Here is an 8,754-nt window from a genome sequence, read left to right on the forward strand (position 1 = left end):
TCTTCAGAGCAGGCCTGCTACAACATGCAGTAAATCAAGCATGTTTTCACAGAGTTTAAGGCCAAGATGTGCTCTTAGTCAATGTATTCTGACTCCCTGTATATCACAAGCTACTAAAGGCATGTCTATAATGTGCCCATAGTGTTCCTGATTATAATCATGTTCTTTTAACAGTTTTTTTGGGTGGAATCGCATTAAACTTTTTGTCCAAAAGTGTGTTATAAAGGAAGGCAGCGTAGTCCAGAACCTGGGAACTGAACTAGAAACTAAATGAGACCCTTGCTGTGCCACTCACTGCATAACCTTGGACTAATAATTGCAGCATTTACTATTAGTAGATTTAGAGGCCCCAATCAAGTGCTATGACACCAGGTCCCATGTAAATGTATTGGAAGAGGGTCCCAGTCTGAAAGAGCTGACATTGCATCTTGTCTTGTTTCTCAAGCCTCGTCTATCTGAGCTGCAGGGTTTTGTGCCTGGACTCTCTCTTATTGTATGTTCACAAGGGTGTCTCGGATCATAACATTTGGTGGGGGCCTCTGCAATCTTTTCTCACTCCAGCATTTAAATGAACTGTTCATGTTTCCCTCCATTCGTTTCCCTCCGAAACAACCGATGCTCCTAAGAGTCAAATGTCTGACCTGACAACAGATAAAAAAAATGTAAGATGCCAATTTGGTCTTGGTGAGGATGCAATTCCATTAAGCCCAGGGACAAACCTGGTGCAAGTGTTTCATTTCATGTGAAGTGTTATGGTTTGTTTCCTCCTGTAACAACACTGGCTTGATTCAGATAATATCAGTCATTTATTATATGATCAGTTGATAGAATCAGCTGATTCACTAGCTACTTCTCCCTAACTGCATAAAAGAGATGTGCAGGACATTTCTCTCTGCGACTCTTGCGTGCAAGTGCGCGTCTGCATGCAATATACTCAGTGAGGGAGGGCAACTGGAATAGAAATATTTGCTTATTGATTGATTGGAGGCCACAGCCCCTAGGACGTAATTAAGGCCACAATTAAACTACACTGGCATAAAAGTGATAAGCTGTTATTTACTGACAGTAGGATTTATGGGCTACTGCAGAGCTATAAATAAATACAGTAAAATCTTCTCAGAACATCACCCAGGAGCTGGGAAGCAATTTGGGGCAGGAACCGTGATGTTCCATGTCTTCATTAAAGTGTGCTTTGCCCCTTTGGGCACTGTGAAATAATAATGAGAAGAAATAACAATGGAAATCAGAAGGATGTTTGTCTATTTTCTTTTACACCTTATGGTTGCAATGCAAAAACATCACTAGGTGGCACTCTGCTTCCACAACGGTATGGTGGGCTACCACCAAAAAAACAAGCCTACTCAACCCAGGCTGCTATTTACATTTTTGGAGCATGATACAAGCATTAGTCATTACTACAGAGGTAATAACCTCATTTCATATGCAGTGGTGGTTGAGGTTCCATTTTGGGCACACGCTCTGTTCATTTTATTCATGGCAATAATTGAAATAGATGAATGGGGGATTAGCTGGGATATATGGGAATACAAAAAACAGGGCTTGGTGAGAAATTTGTTCAAATTACTAAACAAAACAACTTTTCTAATGCAAGCAACCCAAGCTCTGCAGCCACGTGGATGTCCAAACACATCCCCATGACCACATGCAGCACCTCTAGTAGCACTCGGGGGTTTATGCACATGGCAGACTAGAATCCACCTTGCTCTCCTGTAATTGCATCAGCTTTGCAACAATAAAATAATCATTAAAAGGAAGGGAAACTTCTACATAGGACTTGGTTATTTCCAGCCATGAATAAAAGTTGTAGATTCTTTGCTTATATTCTCACTTCGTTTTTTTTTTAAATCTCATTTCTGCTATCTCCAAATTAAATGTTCATTTTGTGACGTGACCGCCAATTCATTTGAACCTGAACTGACACTTCCTACTCATTCTGCAACAGTCCACAATAGCTAACAAATGGCCTTTTTGCTAGAATATTGCGTAGGTCTGCCCAAATGAAGAACCTGGCCAGCTAGGAAGTGAGGCTGAGAAGTACTATTCTATACACTGTCGACAGCAGCAAGCCTTATTTAAAAAAAATAATAATAAAAACTTTGGAAGTCACCCAGTAAAGTTAAGAGTCCCATCCTGACAACAAACATGACCTACCATTCATTAAGAAGCTACCAAGAGACTGCAAATGTCTGTCTGAAGGGCAACCAAACAGCCTTGACGTTGACGCTATAGCTGTACCAGGTTCCACCTTCCTTCTTCGCTCGTTGACTCAGATCCCAAAAGCCCCTATTGACACAAGTCAAAGCAGACAAGATCAGGGCTCTTTCCGCTGGGATTAGGCATGTGTTTGGTCAGTCTCTGTGGAAGACTCCCAAATATCCATGCAGAAAGGCAGCTCCTTGCCTTTCTCTGGCCGGCAGGGGCTTCACTGAATACTGGGGAGCATGCGGCCTTGCACCTCTCGGACCGGCAGTCTCAGGCAGTGCAGGTGGGGTAGCGCCACAGCAAAAAGGGATTAAATGGGTTCCTCCACGTGCATGGGGAGAATCTGTTAGGGATCATCGCCTCCCACGCTGGCTGTGTTCCTTACGGAACATTACTTCATGGAAGAAGGGACTGCACTCAGAAAATGCAGCGCCCCTTCAACTCCTGTACCCCCACCAGAGATCAAGGGGGGCACAAGCAGCAGCAACTCATGTAGGACCCTATATGTTGGATGCCCCCCAGACTCCCCACCTCTGCTCCACTTAGCTTCCCTCTGGGGTGCTATATTGACTTCGATTCAATTTTCTCATTTGCTAACTAGCGAGAACCACCTGCCCCACTCTTCACTCTTGTATCCCCTCCCTGTCTCGGTCTCTGATTTCCCCTCCCTCCCCATGCATATGTTATTCCCTTGCCTCCTTACTCACTGCCACCAAACCTTTTCTTAGTCATAAATTAGCCTGGCATCTTTCACTGCTTGACACTTCTGTCCCCCAGGAGACCCTATAAAAAGATACCTCCCCTTTTTAATATCTGACAGGCTGTAAAATCACCAAGATTTAAGATATTTAGAAGGTCAGGTAGAAGTGGGAAGATGAGGACACCAGATGGCCAGCTTGAAGGCAGAAGAAGGTGACCTGAGCTTACCGCAAGTTTGTTTGTACCCTAGCTAAGAATCACGAAAAATTCAGCGGTTGATGGCATCCTCAACCCATCCTCCTTGTGCATCTGCCCCCTGGGCCACTCACTGCAGCAGCAAATATCAGCCCTGGGACTCTAGTAAGGGACCAGTGCATGATGCAAGGATATGTGTGCTGATGCTAGAAGTGGGTGATGCGGGGCACTTGGTGAAGACACCAGCATCCAAGGAAACAGAGACAGAAAAATAAGGCTATTCCATTTACTACTGCAACACCATCCTGCTGTACCCTGAGCCATGCTTTCATTGCCAGCTGCAATATTAAGTTCAGAACTGTAAGGAGGCCTGAAATAAGCAGGATTATTGCTCCTGCTTTCTTTGTCCATGATGTGAATCCCTCTGTCTGCACCAACAAGGCAACCGTATGTTCCAGCCATTTAGTGAAGAGGTGATAGCTAGAGGGCTGCATTAAGGTCTCTTCCACAGGTGCCAGGCTTGTTGTTGGACTTCCCTAATGAGCCCCTTGTTTCTGTTTGTAAAGCCTGTGCAATATTTGATGCAGTTTTTTTAATTGCTTGAGGAAATATAGTGCATTGCAATATAGTGGATTATGAAGGGTGCTAATAGTAAAAAGGAAGCCCTCCCCTTTCCACTGTAACTGATAATAAATGGGAAACTGGCCCAAAACTTGAGTCATGTGGCCAGGTTCCTTTCTTCGTATTGAGAAGTGTCATAGATTGTTATGAATATTGTTATTTTTATTTGTAATAGCACCTAAATATCCTCATCATGGATGACATCCCCACTGCACTGAGCTTTGTGCCTCCATTGACTCCACAGGCATGGATACTGTCCGGCTTGAATTTGCTTCTCTGAAAGCCTAACGAAGTCTCTCGCCAAGCACCTTACACTGATCTTACTGAGCATGGTGCAGCACAGCAGTTCTCAAACTGTGGCCATGGCTTCACCAAGCAGGGAGGCACCTTAGAGACTGACTGGTTCAAAGGGGCATGATGGGGTCAAGTTCTACCACCTTTTGCCTGATTTCGTATGAACACAGCTAGCCACCTCTGAACTATGTCTTACAGCCCACAGCTGTCTGAACAGGTCTGCTGCTTATTTCAGTCTGCTGCACTGCACAAAAGACTGATGGGCCCAAAATGACCAGCACAAGCCTGCAAACCATGGAGTCACCATGGTTTTATGCGGTCTTGAAATGCGTCCGGAACAACTAGAAACTGCACAACAAGGCCCCGGCGACCTTGTTGAACCACCGTAAGATGCAGGAGGTGGTAAGGGCAAGCAGGCCGCCCAGAGAGTTTACGGGGCCTGGGGCAGGTGTGATGTTGGGGGCCCCACCACTGACCCCTACAAGGACCCGTGCGTGTGTACAAAGCTGTGGGACCATGTGCAAGAATTCTTGCACGCATGCATCATGTGAGGATTCTCACTTGTGGCTCCTCCTTCCCTTGCCCTGGGAAGTGGGAACAAGCAGGCTTTCCCTGCTTGTTCCCGTGGCAAGGAGGGCTAGGCAGAGAGAATTTACCTTGGAGACAGGTTACTAAGCCAAAATGACATTAACAGTTTGCAAGTGAAACACATATTAAACTTATGCTACAAAGTTAGGAACTCCAGAACAAAATGAGAAGAGGAAAGTTTAAGTATTTCTTTCTCACCTTTGTGGATGCAAAGTCATCAGTTACATCACCATCATTTATTTGCTTTGCAAGCACGTTCTCCACTGAGAGCATGATCAAATGGCTCAGCCTATCCTCCCCGATCACTGACCACCACAGGTAATTTTTAATAATCTTAAGCTTACTAAAAGTGCATTCCCTGGAGACAACAGAGACTGGCAAGGCAATGAGCATGCTCAAGCAAATGCATATCTGAGGGAACACAGATTCTACACCTTAGCCATAAACCGGGTTGAGAAGCTCAACCTGACTTTGTAAAACAGGCCAAATTCTTCCTGAAATTCATCCTTGTTCACATCTCATGGGTATGTGGTAGACAGGGACTCCGCAAGCTTGGCAATTTCTTCATCCTCTGCAACAGCTGGTAGGTCAAGTATGAGTGAGAACAAGCTTGAGACTTTCCCCATGGTCTCAGCTAGGCTTCGGAGATTTGAGAGGAGCATATCCATGGCTGTGATGAACACTTCAATCCTGAATTTATTTTCAGGGGAAGAGAGGGTGTGTCCTGTATCGCCTGGCTCATCGTGGAAATGCTTTGTCCTTCGGATTCATCCATGTGTTCTCCTGACTTCGGTGGTGATACCTAACCCCAGCTTCCGCGAGAAGACTTGGCCAGGAATCGTGCAACCGTTGAATTTCGTCCAGGAGGCTCTTGACATGTTGTACCCCTTCTTCCATGGTGAGCTTGGATCCTTGGACAAGCTTGCTTCAGATATTGATGGACTGCAACATCTTGTACCACACTGTAGTCAGAAGGGTGAACTCAAAGGATCGCATCCACTCAGTGAGACCTGAAACATCAGCCTGGGTTTCTGCTGTCACATCCAATTCTTCCTCTGTTTTGAAGAGAGAGTTCAACATCCCTTTAGGATTTTTCACGAGGGGGCGAACAGCATCGATTCTTGAGCTCCGTTTAGTTGTAGACACAGAGTGAAGAGCGAGTCCTGCAGTTTCCTGAAGAATTTTCCATCTTGCAGGCCTACATGAAAATACAGTATACAGCTTCTGTACATTTCCAAAATAAGTTTGCACTTCAGGGCTCTTCTCCATGGCGTGGGTACTGCTGCAGGGTGAAAACAACACCTGAGGATTTTCATCCTGTATCCTAGTTTTTACACCCTGGTATTTCCCAGACATAGCTGAAGCATTGTTATGCTCTTGGCCTCTACAGTTCTGCAACTCTACCTTACACTCTGCCAGTACTTCCTTTATCTGCTCCTCCTTTCTCTTGATCGCAGTCCACCATTTCCAGAAATCGTTCCTGCACATCCCATTTTCCATCTCTCTCATGTACATCTCTCGTGATAAACACCAACTGCTCAGTATGCGAGACATCAGGTGTCCCATCTAGGATGAGTCCATAGTAGCGAGCATTTCTCACCTCCTCACGAATCATATTTAGCACTTTCTTGGCACACACCTCCAAATACTCATTCTGACTATGGCAGGACATGTAGTGTGCGTGCACTCACTCCCCAGCCATTCGATGCTCCGTAACAGTTTCAAGGTGGCAGTTCAGATCTTTTCTGTATTTACTGATGAGCTGTGGAGGAGAAAGGAACAACCCGCAGTCCTCCAGCTCCAGGGTAGAAATTTTGCTCTGCCAGAAACAGGGTAACGTCAACCAGACCTCGCAACACTTTACGCCGCATTTCCTTCTCTGAATGTATACCCTTTTCAACAGCGTTATCAATGGGTCCTTTTCTGCCAAGAGCATTTGCAAGATCTTTCCACTCCAAATAATGTTACAGGTGACCAGAATTTGTGACTTGTGACTCTTCACTTTGTCATACAGTTTTCTCCAGTTATCATTCACATCCCCAGGGCAGAAACTGGAATGGTAAAGGGCTTGATTTTTGTTCTGATCTCGGAAGAGACAGCATGGAGAGCAGAACAGGACAGCTGCCTCGTGGCTCCAAATAAGCCACTCTCATCATTGGACAGCCTTGCAGAAAACAGATGTAGAGAATGACCGTTTGGAGGAATCACATGGGAAGCTTGCCCGTTCAGGTGGTGGGCCCTTGGACACAATCAGATCCCTTTGCAACCTATCGAGACGCCCCCAGGTGCCTGGGTCATTAGAGTACGTTTCCTGGTGCAGCTCAGGCGCAGATCCGGAAACCAGTTTTTCTCATTTGATGCTATGTCTCCTTCGGCTTGCACCACCAAACCTGACTCATTTTCACATTCTCCTACATCACTGCTTGCTTCCTTTGTAATATTTTCATGATCAGACTATTCTTCATCCCCTGCAAGTGGTGTGCCACCTGCACCACCTTCCTCGTTTCCTTTCACCACCCAGCCAAACCGATCCAGTGCCTGCCTCCCCTTTCCATCCCAAGCTTTTTTTCCTCCTTTGTCTCCCTTCTTTTGGATGCCCCAGATTGATAGGTGTGCTTCATTTTTTCTTACACAGGGATAAGGGGATAGGAATCGGGTTGTGCTTCTCCTGAGCACCTCCAATTTCCAAACTCCTGCCAGCAGAGCTTCTCTCTCCTACCACTTTCCTGGGGCCTGGCTCAGTCTCCCAGGTCTCCTTGTTGTGGCCTCTACTCAGGAAGGAGGGGTTCCTCCCTTAAGGCCTGGCCTCACCCCACTCCTAGGCCTTTTCCCTGTGGTACCTGCCACAGAAAATGACTCTCCAGTGGGACCTTGCCTGGAAATTTTAGCAGGTGCTCATAAAACCTCTATAAGCTGGGTTGTGCTTGGTTCAGGCTTGCGGGTCTGGCAGAGGATAAGCAGACCCTGCCCCTGTTAAAGGCAAAAGAAAGTAACTGCAGAGAGAGTAGACAGAGGAAGGAGGACAGTCTTCGTACTGTTGGTGGAGAATAAACTTGTATGTTTAGCCTTTAACCCCTTGATCAAGGGCGTTGTGAGACTGTTCGTATTCTTATGGGCCTAGTAATCAACCGCCGCTGTCTGAAGGGCCAGAAGAGAGCAAGTCATCTCCGCAATACTGAAAGCAAGATTTGCTGTTTGGAGCGCAGGCTTCTTCAGTCAGGAAGGACTTTAATATTTTTCCGCCCCCCCACAAGACTTAGATTCACAGATGCTGCTAGGGTCGGAAGGGACCTCAACAGATCATCAAGTCCGACCCCCTGCCTAGGGGGTCAGACTTTTATAGACACTTTGCATTAAGTACTTTTTGAAGTGGGGAAATACGTGAACCTGAACACGTGCTATGTCTAGCATTGTTATTTTCCTTGGCAAATGTAAAGACAACAACATATATCATTTTAATTATTATTTTCTTGCAAATTCATTCAAAGGACAAAGCGCTGACCTTCAGTCACGACTCGAACGCGTTCCCCGGGAGGTCTTTCTGCAAGAACAGGCTGGGTCTGGCACCGATCCCTCGGCAAACCTTCCCCACTCCTTCTCTCCTCACAACGCGCCCTGTAACCCGGGCTGCTCGGCCCAGGCCCTCGGCTCGGCCCGTCCTGAGCCCGATCACTCCTGTCTCTATGGCTGCCCGGAGAAAAAGCAGCGTCGCCTCCCCGGGAGCGGTTTAGACTCCCCCTGCACATCAACGCAACACCCCGCCAGCCTCAAACGAGCATCTGTTCTCGCACAGCGAGGTGCAATATTTACTTTGTGGTCAGGGACGGGTCCCACAACATCACGACGACACGTGGAGAAGGATCGAGTGTCACCTTACACCCAAAAGCATCAATTTCCTCTTTTTTTATGAAAAAATCCCAAGATTTGTGGCAATGTCGCAGGACGGGGGACAATGGTACACACGGGAACTGAGGCAGGGAGTCCTCGCTTTGCAGGGGCCCAGGGCAAATTGCCCCAGTTGCCCCCCGCCCCGAGGGCAAGAGACATTGTGTTGCCTGTGGACCTACTACCCAGGCTATAAGGGAGCAAATCTTGCACAAGGCCGTGGAGAAGGCGCACGGAGACTTGAACTGG

Source organism: Crocodylus siamensis, chromosome 7, assembly GCF_052110815.1.
Source record: "Crocodylus siamensis isolate JL-2025a chromosome 7, ASM5211081v1, whole genome shotgun sequence".
Taxonomy (NCBI): Eukaryota; Metazoa; Chordata; order Crocodylia; family Crocodylidae; genus Crocodylus; species Crocodylus siamensis.